Source organism: Canis lupus, chromosome 26 (genome assembly GCF_048164855.1).
Source record: "Canis lupus baileyi chromosome 26, mCanLup2.hap1, whole genome shotgun sequence".
Lineage (NCBI taxonomy): Eukaryota > Metazoa > Chordata > Mammalia > Carnivora > Canidae > Canis > Canis lupus.
The window spans coordinates 16954374-16968212 of NC_132863.1; the positions used below are offsets into that span (position 1 = coordinate 16954374).

At 37.3% G+C, this 13839-nt stretch overlaps 1 long non-coding RNA gene across 3 annotated transcripts in view; it reads left to right on the top strand.

The window, feature by feature from the left end:
* LOC140618114 (uncharacterized) overlaps positions 1-13839 on the top strand; it is a 297240-nt gene that overhangs the window by 256465 nt on the left and 26936 nt on the right. The window contains exon 8 of one of the 3 annotated variants that reach the window (XR_012018298.1): positions 2116-3106. The exons of the other annotated variants lie outside the window; for them this stretch is intronic. This is a non-coding gene — a long non-coding RNA (uncharacterized lncRNA). Of the gene's footprint in view, positions 1-2115; positions 3107-13839 lie in introns of those variants that run through there. 3 annotated transcript variants of the gene reach the window in all.

The following is a 13839-nucleotide window of genomic DNA, read 5'->3' on the forward strand; positions in this document are numbered from 1 at the left end:
AAACCCTTGCCTACCCTTCAAAGGATCTGCAACCAAAGATAGATTACAACCATTGAAGGATTTTGAGAAGGAGAAATTCACAGATTAGAGAGGATACACTGGCAGTGATGGAAGTTGGTCCCAGAACAGAAATAGAAAGGGGAGAAGGAATAAGCTATTGCACTAATTCAGCAGACTCTGTGACCTTGGGTTTACAGAAGAAGATGCAGATATCTGAACAATTTGGTTAGTAGGCATTTAGAGAAAACACACAGTAAAGGGGCAATAGGATTATCATCACTACGTTATTACTACAGACTATGGGGATTAATGAGGCAGGAAAGAAGGTGGATACAGGAGAAACTGGCTTGATCTGAAACAAGATAAGGTCAGAGAGTAAAAGTAGCTGGAAGAAGGAAGGAAAGAGAGAGAGGGGATAAGCGTTTTCTCTCAGAGCAAACCTGGAGTTTGAAAGGAAATGAAAGTGGTGATCACTGATATTGCAGACAACACACAAAATTCGACTGGAATCTATTGTCAATGTCATTAACATCAAATAATGATTTTCAAAAAAAATATTCTTGAAAGTATGACTTATACAAATTAGAAAAAAACCGTTGTCAAAGATATTGTTGAACATATTAAAAAATGAGGAAACCTTGAAGATGCTATGACTGATTCAAAGAATGTGAAAAAAAAAAACAAAGAATGTTTGGGGAGCTGAATATTTATAAGGAATTTATTAGAGGAGTGTTAGAATAAGATTGCTAGGTTAGGTATAAGGCTGGTTCATGCCCTACAGGGCAACATATATTCTTTAGTGTTTATTTTTTTCCAATGGGGAAAAAAACTCATTTATATCACAGATCAACAACTTATCATGTAACTTAAAGTGTGTGCCTTCAATTCATAGAATGGGACATCAACCAATTGTAAATTCCCCTAGAAAACAAATTAGTCCTTAAAAAATGCAGCTATATTCTTAGTCTTTTTTATAGGTTTAGAGTTGTTTTTCTTAACATTGTAAGCAAGGATCTATCACACATTTTAAATTTGTATATTAACTATCAGATAAAACATATCCAGAATCCAACTCCCCTGAAACTAACATAGTATCATATGTCAACTATATTTTAATAAATTTTTAAAGAGAATAATATATATAATTATATATTATAATTATTATATATTTTATATATATATAAGATATATATATATATCATATATATATATATATATTTCTCTCCAGAGTCCAACAACATCTAACCACCTCCACTATTTGCACTATGTTCCAAACTATTATACTTGGATTATTGCAGGTATCTCTTAACTGGCCTGCAGGCTTCTACTCTCCCCTCAATTCCTTATTACAACCTATTTCAATATACATCCAGAGAGATCCTAAGTCATACCATGTTGTTCCTTTCTATAACACACTCTGAAGACTGCCTATAGCACTCACTAAATTCAAGTCCTTGTAGTGACCTTTAAGACTGTTCCTTCAATGAAACAGGAGTATTCTTTCCTTAATATGTTGAACTTACATTTCACAATGGAAAGCAATTCTTTTACTATTCAGTGTTGTATCCCAAATCATAAGCCACATCTTGTTCCATAAGGTAGCCACTAGATACATGTTGCTGTTGAGCACTCGAAGTGTGGTTACTTTGAATTAAGATGTTCCATGAGTATAAAATGTGCCCTAGATTTCAAAGACTCTGTAAGAAAAAGGAACATAAAATATCACATATATGTTGAAATGATACTAATTTGGGTACACTGAGTTACATAAAACACATTATTAATCTGTTCATTTTCTCTTTTGCTCTTTATGTAGCTACTGAAAGTTTGAAATGACATAGGTGACTTGAATTCTATTTCTGTCAGACAGGACTGATCCAGAACAAGGGCTTGGCACATGGTATGTGGTCAATCCATATTTAATAAAAGAGATAATGATGAGGACAGATAGGCTTACAGAGCAATCAAGAGAGTTGGCTTGTTTTAAGTTATTTGTAAGTCATTTACCTTTTTCTTCAAGTTATTAATCTGTAAAATGGGAATAATAATTATTATTACTTCAAAAAAGTGATATGACTATTATTTTTTTAATATTTATTTATTTGTTTATGATAGACATAGAGAGAGAGAGGCAGAAACACAGGAGGAGGAAGAAGCAGGCTCCATGCCAGGAGCCCAACGCAGGACTCCATCCCGGGACTCCAGGATCGCATCCCGGGCCAAAGGCAGGCGCTAAACCACTGAGCCACCCAGAGATCCCCAATTTATTCATTCATGAGCCACACAGAAAGAGGCAGAGACATAGGCAGAGGGAGAAGCAGGCTCCTCACAGGGAGTCCGATGTGGGACTTGATCCCAGATCCTGGCATCACACCCTGAGCCAATGGCAGATGCTCAACCACTGAGCCACCCAGGTGTTCCATGATATGACTATTAAAGTGAGATATCCTTATAAAGTGCTTAGTACAGTAACTAGTACATAGTTTGCACTCAATCTTTGTAACTATTACCGTTATTATTATTTGGTAGATGATAGAATATTCCTACTCCCTCACTTTCTTGTCCTAATACATAATAAATTCACTTGTTTTTTGGCCCATCAAATGGCACATTTGAAGGGTTACAGTTTTAATCGACTGTGAAATTCAAAAAAGATTTCACAAAAAATTTTGTAGCCTTTCATCTTTTATAGCCTGTTCACAATGATGAACCATACTAGGATCCTCCTAGTAATGAAATAAATGTTTTAGCACCTAAAGAGGTAAGCTCATGTTATAAGAATAAAGAGACTTTGGACTCCTAAGGTTGATATTGAAGTTCCACTTCAACAATTTTAGTTTACTCACATTATCTACTAAAATTGACCTATACTTTTCTAGTTTTGGTGGGGAAGAGGATAACAGAACTTACCAGAGTTGACCGCTGATATTGGATAGCATAGCTTTACTCCCATGGATGGGAAAGAGAAGAGGGGAATGTAAATAAGAAGGTGACACAAGGGCTTCAAGTGTATTTGTAGCATTTTAGTGTTCAGTTGAGCAAGCGGGTATCTGAGTATTGACTGCACTGTGACCAATAGGTCACTTCTGTGTGGGTGTGAAATGTTTCAATGAATAAAAAATGGTTACCTGAAGTGAATGTGGACATTCTATATTAAAGATATAACTGATTATTAATCGTTACATCATTAAATCTTTTTAAAAATCTTTTAAAGCCAATGGCAGGATACCAAAAGCCAAGTAGGAAGTAGAAGAGGCAACAGGGGTCAGTGATATCCTCCAGTTCTACAGCCTGAATTGTATGAATAGATGATTAAGATATTCAAAGTGTGTGTTTAGTTTCTAACTTGGCCTGAAGAGGAGATATTTGCTCCTTGTGAATAATAGTACCCCGATGTTGAGTTCTGAGGCCCCGGCTTCTCCTTTTCTGCCATATTCAGCTGCTTCTGTGCTCATGGTGACCACCCACACTCCTTTCCAACAAGGCTCTTGTTCCTAGGACAAATTAAATTATTATGGAACGTGTTTCAAAACCCAGAGCAAGGCATTACTTCTGAACAACCAGGAATTTCTCAGAAACCAAGTCTTTAATTTGAACAGAGCTGGTCAAAAAACAAATTGCCAAGCCATTCCTTCATACACACAATTCCACTTCAGCCCCACCAGAATCCCACAATTTCAGCAACAGGAAACAGAATGTTGCCACTCTCTCGATCTATGGCAGCACATCAACGAGAGAGAGACAGAGAGAGAGAGAGAGAGAGAGAGAAGCTTGTTTTTGAAAAGCAGCTTTTATTCATTCACATAATCTAAAATGCCCCCTGGCCATGATCACTATCATCTTTGATGTGGCTTCCGCATATTGTCTGCGCATCACTGTGCCTTCCAAGAGAATAGGGATGCCTAAATGAAAGCAGTATGGGACGGCTTGAAAGAAATGCTTAACTATTGAACACAGTGTCTTAAAACAGAAGCTCTGTGGATTTCCCCCTGTTGATACAAAATGATAGTTCTCAAGACCTCACAGAAGCATCTCAGATTCACTGTACAAGTCCTGCAGGGAAGCACATCCCTGTTGCTCATTCTGGCTCAACTTGGCAGAGTTCCATTTAACATCTCAAGGAGATTCAACTCAGGTAATGGCTTAGCAAATGCATTCAAGGTCAGAGAAAGTATTTTCCAGCATTACTGCTGATCTCTTGGCTTACTGCAGAAAGGACAGGAATCACAAACTTCATTTGATGATTAAAAGTCCTTTGTTTGAGGGCTGTTCAGAAGAGTCCCTCTGTTCTCCTTCAACCCTTATATTCTTAGGGCTTCCGTTTGAAAGGGAGAAGAGAAAGGTAACCTAATAATCTCTCACTCTTTTTCTCTTTCCATCTTTCTTTCTCTGTATCTCAAACACAGCTGCATGCAACACAGATACATTTGCAGGAAGCTGTATATAAAAAACAAACAAACAAAAGAGATAAATCTTTTCCAAATCTCTTCCAAAAATATCAGACAGGTCAAAACAGCAAGCTCTTTTATTAGAATCTGAAACTTTAGTGGTTTTTTTCCCCTCAATCTATATATCAGTGCACACAGATAAATTTTCATTTATTGTGCAACGTTAATTTATTAAGATAATGCATTTTGACTACTTATGAATTTTCTACTTTATGCTGTTTATTCTCATTTCCATTCACTCCCCACCTCTGCAACCTACCGCTTCTTGATATTTCCTATTATAGAATTTTTCTTACCACTTTCACTGGAGGTAAGACCAGAGTGACGACCTAAGCAAATCAGTTTCTAGGTTTCTTTTCTCTCTTCCTGCCACCCCATTCCACTGTGCTACAGAAGCTCGATGACTTTATTTTATTTTATTTTTTAAAGATTTTTTTTTTATTTATTCATGAGAGGCACAGAGAGGGAGAGAGAGAGGCAGAGACACAGGCAGAGGGAGAAGCAGGCTCCATGCAGGGAGCCCGACCTGGGACTGGATCCCAGGTCTCCAGGATCATGCCCTGGGCTGAAGGCGGCGCTAAACCCCTGAGCCACCCGGGCTGCACAGCTCGATGACTTTAAATCCCTTTACCCTGTCACCATATTCTTACCTAACTTCCCTGAAAGTGAAATTACTTGTCCTTTCAATCTGAACACCACCTTTTTTTTCCCAAGGAAAATTAATCACAGTTATATGTTAGAAGAAAAACGACTTTATTTTAATCTCTCCTACTAACACATGAATAAAACAAAGAATCTGCTTTCCTGATTGTTTAAAGATTATCTGCAGTTATAATAGATAAAGGAATAAACACCGAATGCTAAAATAGTACAGGTACACTTGATTTAGTCTTCTCCATCTATTAAGTGATAGTTACTATATTAGTCAAGGTAATGCCAACTGCTGTAACAATAAATGGAACATGTATAATGGCTGACAGGCAATGGCAGAAATTTATTTTTACTTCCAAATCAGCTCATCCTGAAGGTAGACAGCTCTATTCCAAGTGGCAGTTGAGGTATTCAAGCTCCTTCCATATTGTTCTTCCAACATCTTCAACTCAAGCCAATGAAAAAAGAACACGAAAAAGCCAAACATGGAAGATTTTATAAGATAGTCCTTAAGCAAATGAGGATGATATATCTCATTAGCTTGACCTCAGTTAAATGATCATACTTAAAAGTAAGGGATGCTGGAAATATGTTCTAGCTTAAACTGAGCACTGAAGTAAAATAGGTACTGAAGACCAGTTAGCCAGTCTCTGCCAAATTTACTTTCTATTTAGAAAAATTCCCTTATTTATTTATTTTTTTAAAGATTTTATTTTATTATTTATTCATGAGAGACAGACAGGGAAAGAGAGAGAGGCAGAGACACAGGCAGCGGGAGAAGCAGGCTCCATGCAGGGAGCCTGATACGGGACTCAATCCCAGGACTCCAGGATCACGCCCTGGGCTGAGGGCAGGCACTAAATCACTGAGCCACCCAGGGTTCCCCTAGAAAAATTCCTGTAGCCATTCTTTATGAGTTGGCTTGCCAAGAACAAATTCTCTCAGCATTCCTTAATCTTAGAATGTCTTAATTTCCCTTTCATTCTTGAAGGGTATTTTCACTGGATAAAGACTTTATAATTGACAGATCTTTTCTTTCAGCACTTGTAAAAATGTGCCACTTCCTTCTGGCCTTCATGATTATCAAATGAAAAAAAAAATGCTGTCATTGTTGGTAGTTCCTCTACAACCAATGTATTGTTACTCTCTGGCTACTTTCAAGATATTTGTCTTTAGTTCCCCAAAGTTTTCATTATGATATGTCATAGCATAGGTTTCTTAAGGTTTTATCCTAATGGGATTCATTCAGCCTCTTGAATCTGTAGGTTAATAACTTTGTCAAATTTGGAAAGTTTTCAGACATTATTTCTTCAAATATCTTTTCAATTGCACCCTCTCCTTTCCTTCTGTGACTCTAATAATGTGAATGTTAGCATTTTTGTCACTGTCTCACAAGTCTCTGAGACTGTTTATCCTTTGGTAGACTGTTTTCTCTTTGTTGCTCAGTTTGGGTAAATTCTGTTGCTCTGTCCTCAAGTTCACTTATTCCATCCTTGTCACCTTCACTCTATGGTTGGGCTCATCCAATGAATTTTTTATTTAAATTATTTTATTTTTCAATCTTAAATTTGTATATGGTTTCATTCACTATTTTTAATTCTTTGCTGATATTTTTCTAATTTTTCATTTGTTTCAACAGAACTTGTAATTACTTGTTGAAGTATTTCTAAGATGGCTGCTTTATTTAAAGTTCTTGTAGGAGAATTATAACCTTTGAGTTATCTCTGCTGATTGATTTGCTTCAATCAAATAAAAATGTGATTTTCCTGGTACTTGGTATTTTGAGTGATTTTTTTCATTGTATCCTGGACATTTGGAATATTATTTTGTAAGAATCTGGATCCTATTTAATCTTCTTTCTTAGCAGAGATTCCATCTGTTGAAGTGTAGCTGGATGGAGTGAGCTGGAGTGGGGCCTGAGAAATTAAGTTTCTAACAAGTTTCCAAGTGATGATGCTACAGTTCTAGGGCTGCACTGTGAGAACCAGAGAATTAGACTGAAAGAACGCTGGAGTCCCATGATGAAGATTTTTACTTCCTGCTAGGTCCTGCCAAACCATGCCAGCAAAAATAGGGCACTCGTTCAAACTTCCCTTTTGATTCCTGGTGGAGGTGCTGGCGACTTCTACTCTGCTGATTGTCCTAACTGACACCTGGGGAAAGAGGGCTGACATACCAACTTGTGGCTGGAAGGTGAGAGCAAAAACTCAGCTACCTGCTAGGAAGTTCTGACACCAGAAGAGGGGAGAGGAGGAACTGGAGTGCAAGCTATTCATAGCTCCCATTGTCTTATAATGTCTTATCGATACTAAGTATGAAAACTCCACTATTTCTGGACATGGCCATCTCAACATGTGGCTTCCAGAGTCATTGAAGCATGAAAAGAGAACAATGGAGGACATGATTCTCTCAAACCTTCAGCTGAGACCTTCCTGGAGGTCTACTATATTCTGGCAAATCCTCCCAGACTCTAGGTCCTGTTTCTCTTTTGTCTCTCCATCTATCATCTGCTAAACATTGCACTGATGTGCATTATGACAAAGAAAAGGGCCAAATCTTACCAGTTCACTCACACAAATATAAAAATCCTAATGGCATAACCTAATAACAGGGAGTAGTCTGGGGATTTAAGTGAGTTACCCAGTGTGACACCTAATTTTATGTGTCAATTTGGCTAGGCTATGGTGTTCAGATATTTGGTCAAACATCAATCCAGATGTTGCTGTAAAAGTATTTTTTAGATGTGATTAACATTTAAATTACTAGACTCTGAGTAAAGGAGATTTCCCTCTGTTTTGTGGGTGAATCTCAACCAATCAGTTGAAGACCTTAAGAGAAAAGATTGAAAATTTTCAATTTCTTCCAGAAAAAGAAGAAATTTAGTCTTCTCTCTGTCTCTGTCTCTCTCCACACATACACACACACCCTATTGCTTCTATTTCCTTAGAGAGCTCTGACAGAGAGGTAAGTAGTCATAAATTTCATTGATTAGATGTCTGCTATACTCACTATGAAGAGATTTAGATTCTCTCTTTAAATTTCAAAATTACTATATGATAAAAGTATTACTATTTATACTTTTAAAATGAGGAAACTGAGTTTAAAAGAAATAACTTGCTGATAAGACACTAGCATATGATTTGAATTTAAATGTGCTGACTCCAAAGTCTTTTAACAACCACCACACAGAACTTGATTGGCATTCAAAACTACTTGGTAGCATGGGGCACCTGGATGGCTCTATTGGTTAAGCTTCTGCCTTTGGCTCAAGTCATAATGTCCTGGGATCCAGCCCCATGTCCAGCTCCCTACTCAGTGGGGAGTCTGCTTCTCCCCTCCTTTCCCCCATCCCCTGCTCATGTTCTCTCTCTCCCCCAAATAAATAAAATAACTACTTGGTAACAGCACTAGAGTCATATTGTCTTTTTCTATCAGTCTTAAATGCCTAAGTCATGAACATGGGGCACCTTTAACTTCAGGCTTGTGCCATGTAATGAACATATATAGATGAACTACACATGGTCTTTGTCCTAGAAACTAATTCAATATGAAAGTTCATCCTATTCACTTTTCTTTTTTCATCTTCCTAACTAAACCGGCATAGCAAGAGATACTTGGGACTTCTTCACTATTGATGAAAGAGAAAATAAAAGGAAGTTGCTCTCTGTAGCATGATTTTCTTCTATAATCATTTTTTGGAGCCTATCGTGGATACTGCTTAGTATTGCCAATAAACCAATAAGTTTTTGAGCATTTATGCCTTGTGTTTTGCTGTTTCTGCAGCCAGGAAGATATAGTTCTAGAAGATACACCAATTTGTGGTGACATTTACAGATTTTAGGGATGCATAATGAACACATATAAAGCAATTAGACAGTAGCATAATCCAGAACATATTTAAGTGAAAAATTGCTCAGAAAAGCAAATTTACAAAGGATTGGAATACCCATGGAAGATATCATGCCATACCACCAATATTAGAAAAGTAAAGAGGATCCATGAGATCCATTTGATGCATTACTTTAGGTCAGTGGTTCTGAAACTTTAGTCGGCAACAGAATCACCTGGAGGGAAGACTCATCAAAACACAGGTAAATAAGTCCCATTCCTAGAGTTTCTGAGTCAATAGGTCTGGAGTGCAGCCTGAGAATCTGCATATCCAACATGCTGCTGGTGCTACTGGTGTGAGGACCACACTTTAGTAACCATTGATCTATTTGGGTCATTCACACTAACTGCATAGATCTTTTAGCAACTTACACATTTCATAGGCCAACTTATAACACCTGTTGATGGCTTAGTTCTTCTGATTTTTCTTTCACCTTCTTGAATTTCATTCCTTTGACTGCAATAAATATATACTAATAACAATCTCTAGGCTATGCCACTTCAAAGTAAAATATGATAGTGGAGCAGAAAACTAACTGCCTGGATGAAACCAACATTATAAGTTCTGTCTGAAAATAGTTTCAATCTTTGATACTTTCATATACAAATCCAACATCAAAGTGAACTCCCAGGTTCTGTCAGATTTCTTCTTTCTAGTAAGAGATGAAACGTTTGTCTGCTGTCATTCTCTTAACGTGATAATTAGACAGTGTAATAATACAATTTTCCTGGTGTTTATAATGCTTGATCATATATTGTAATCATAAATATAGGCCACAGACTCAATGACTTAATTATAACCCTGATGGTAGACTGATAGAGAAAAACCTCACACTATCCTCAGGGTAGAAAAAGGAATCTTTTGAACATATTTTAGAATCAATCTATGGGAAACATAAAAAAAAATTAAAATGTATTGAAGTGCTGATACTCAATCCAACATGATGATCTGAATATACCCCAACATATTCACCTTCATGTCTTTGTACGTGCTCTCTTAACTCATCTTCATCACATCAAATTCTTCAACTTCTTTCAAAGCCCAGATCATGTTTTCTCAATCCATTGACCTGTTACTCCTCTACTTGGGACTCACATATTTATTAAACACTTCCTATATATACCAGGTTTCATGCTGGGTGGTAAAGGTACAAAGTGAGTGGAACACAGGAGAATGCCCTCTGGTAAGGAAGAAAGACTTGTAAAAATATAAATGCAATAAAGTATCAGTGGGACTATCACAAAGTATAATGGCTACATTATGACTAAAAAAAAGAATCCTAACTTTTTATATTATTCTCTAAAAAATCATCTTAGTGGATTCTGTCTTCTTCTGCCAATGTAATAATTTCCATATATTCTTTTTTTAAATTTTTATTTATTTATGATAGTCACAGAGAGAGAGAGAGAGAGAGGCAGAGACATAGGCAGAGGGAGAAGCAGGCTCCATGCACCAGGAGCCTGATGTGGGATTCGATCCCGGGTCTCCAGAATCGCGCCCTGGGCCAAAGGCAGGCGCCAAACCGCTGCACCACCCAGGGATCCCAATTTCCATATATTCTCAATAAACCATCTCTTAGGATCCTGGGTGGCTCAGTGGTTGAGCATCTTGCCTTTGGCTCAGGTTGTGATTCTGGGGTCCTGGAATCAAGCGCTGCATCAGGTTTTCAACAGGGAGCCTGCTTCTCCCTCTGTCTATGTCTGCCTCTCCCTCTGTGTGTCTCTCATGAATAAATAAATAAAATCTTTAAAAAAGTCCTCTCTCAAGTGTTGTGACAGTCATTGATTTATACATTTAACACTAAACTTGTTCTATGCAAAGACTAAATTTTTTTGATTGATTGATTGATTTTAGAGAGAGAGAGAGTGCACATGTGCACAAGCAGTGGGAAGGGCATAGGGTGAGAATCTTCAAGCAGACTCCCTGCTGAGTGGGGAGCCTGACCTGGGGCTTGATCCCACAACTCTGAGATCATGACTTGAGCTGAAACCAAGAGTGGAGACACTCAACAGAATGAGTCACCCAGGCACCCCAAGACTGAATATTTTAAAAACACTTCTCATTGTACTGAGACCATAGAAAAAAGGCACAAAGTGGTTAAGTAACCTCAATATTCCAATACATTGAGGAGTTGAAGACATAGGGCTATAGGCACTCTGAAAAACACAATGTGTAACAATTTTGAAAGATGGAAATAATGAAAACTAGATTTGGGAGACAGGAAATTAGATCAGGACCAGATATTTCCCTAGAATCCCCTCCTTACCACTACCACAACTAAAATGAAAACAAAAACAAACAAACAAAAAAATCCTAATGTTTTTGCTAGTGTTCTAATGGGGAAAGAGTAAGATCCACAGGCTAGTGATGCAATTCTATTTCCACTAATTATTCCGCAGTGTTAACAAATCATGTGATAGAAGAATACTCAGATATTATTAAGTCTGCCATTCCAAAACATGAATTCCACTCGTGTTCCACTCACTCAGCCACTCATTGGGCATCCAGCATCTTAGAAGGAATAAATTAAGGGATGCCTGGTTGGCTAAGTTGATAAGTGTCTGACTCTTGGTTTCTGTTCAGATCATGACTTCATGGGTCCTGAGACTGAGTCCTGCTTTGGACTCTTCACCCAAGAACAAGAGGGTGATCTTATGAACACTTCTTGAAGGTGTGGTGTGAGTGTCTCGTGATAAAACAAGACACTACTCCACTGGTCCATGCTGCTTTTTGTCTCTTTAAAACTTCAGAAGATTTAGGAGTCAAAGTAAAATGAAGAGCATAATACAAAATGAAAACATTACAGGAGGAAGGAGAATTACTTAGAATGTACCAGACCTTATTCAAATCTAGGTTCTTGGGAGTGACAATTCATAGGTTGCACAAACTAGTGAACATGGAATGGAATAAGAAGTCTTGAAGATATCAATACAACCCTAATTTCTGGAGTGTAACCTTCGACCTAAGCATTTCCCTTATTTTCAGTCTGTGAGTCACACAAAAACCTTTCCTTTTCTTCTTCAAGATCACATGCTATCTTCTGGATTATGACATGTAGACTTATGTAAAATAAACATAGTCATGAATATCTCATGTATGATTTTAATGAAAAAATGAGGCAAAACCACAAAGGTATGTAGCCTAAGAGATTTGTATGTAATCTTCCTTGACACAATTTTAGGTTTTTTTTCTCAATAAAAACTTAGATTTTATTGATAGTACTAAAGATAGAAACATTAATTTCATAGAATAATTTTATGGGCAGAAAACATGATGTGGAATCCCTGCTGAATCACTTTAATAGCTTGTTATCATGAAAGACACTAATTCCTTCTTATCCACCTCCTCTTGTGATGTTTCTTGCCAAGAATTTCCACAGGATTTAGGGGTTTATAAAAGAAGAGAGAACCTTCCCTATCCCTTCAGTCTCATTTTGTATTCCACCTTTACCTTTTGCTCTAGGCAAATTGGACCACTTGAGTTTCTTCCAATGTGCCATGCTCTCTAGTATTCTGTTTTGTACTGCTTGTTTTATTATCTGTGTTCCTGATAATTTCTACTCAGTCTTCCTACTCACTTTCTGCTGTTTTTGGATTTTTGTTCTGACCTTGCTGTCCGCAGCCCTCCACCTGTGCCCCTGAGTTTTTCCTTCTTTTTGCCCCAATTACTCACAATGACTCTGTCCACTCCCTCACAGGACAGTAAACTTCTTAAGTGCACTCTATGCTTATCTCTTAATGTAAAGAGGTAATTCTGCTCTCTAAATGACTAATTGTATTAAAAGGAGCAGTGTCAGAAGAATGCTAAGAGGGAAAGGTAAAGGTCTCCAGGACCTGGTCACCAATGATAGCCTTCTATTTACAGTTTGTCTTTAACTAATTACTTCCTCATCATTTAATAAACTGCTTCTATTGAAATAAGGGAGCAAATTTACCCACTTGGGTCTTATTTGTAGTTATGAAGCCTTCTTCAATCCTTAAGACTTTGTTCCTTGTGGATAATTGCTATTCTCTGAAGGTACTAACTGGGGCCAGGACCAAAATTAAAAAAAAAAAAAAAAGACAGGTTGTAATATTCATACCTCCTGGGAAAATTAAAGTATGCAAAATTTTCAGGTGGTAATAACTTAGCTAGTGGTTACTTTTAATAACATAACTTTTTTCCCCAAAGTGTAACCTTAATAAATAAAGAAGGTAATAGAGGAGTTAATATTTTAGAAACAGTTGAGACTCTAGTGCTTTGTGCATTTGACATCCCTTTTATTCTCTACAGTAGCTGTATATGCTCTAAAGGAAGTATAAAGCTCCATGAAACTCAGCTGTAAAGCAACAGGACCAAACTAAGGAGAGCAGTTGACACAGTTATATTTGACAAGAGTCATAGAAAGGGACCACCATTCATCGCTAATACATTTTCTCTTGCTTTATATACACTCTACACTTGGTCTTTGGCACCCTACAATATTTATGTAGATTTAAGAATGACTGGAGACAGATAAACTGTAATTGTCATGGCTATTTTCCTCCTGATGCAGAGTCCCGAGTTTATTTAGTACTCTCTTTGGCCATCTGTGTCACTCCATGCCTGTACTTAGAATGAATAGCACCATGCCTTTACTCAAAATGAAGAATTCCTCTATAACATGCCATCTTCCTTTCGAGTGTCAGATCCTACATACTTCCTTTGGAGAAAGACTCTATTAAATGGTTGCAACAAGACCATGTGCCCCATCTCTTAACTCATGGCAAGTTTTCAGAATGACTAGTTTCTTTCATGGTTTTCTGTGACTAAATCAAAGATGTCTATCCTCAACACCACTGACTTTTCCTACTCTTATTTAAATTTGAATCT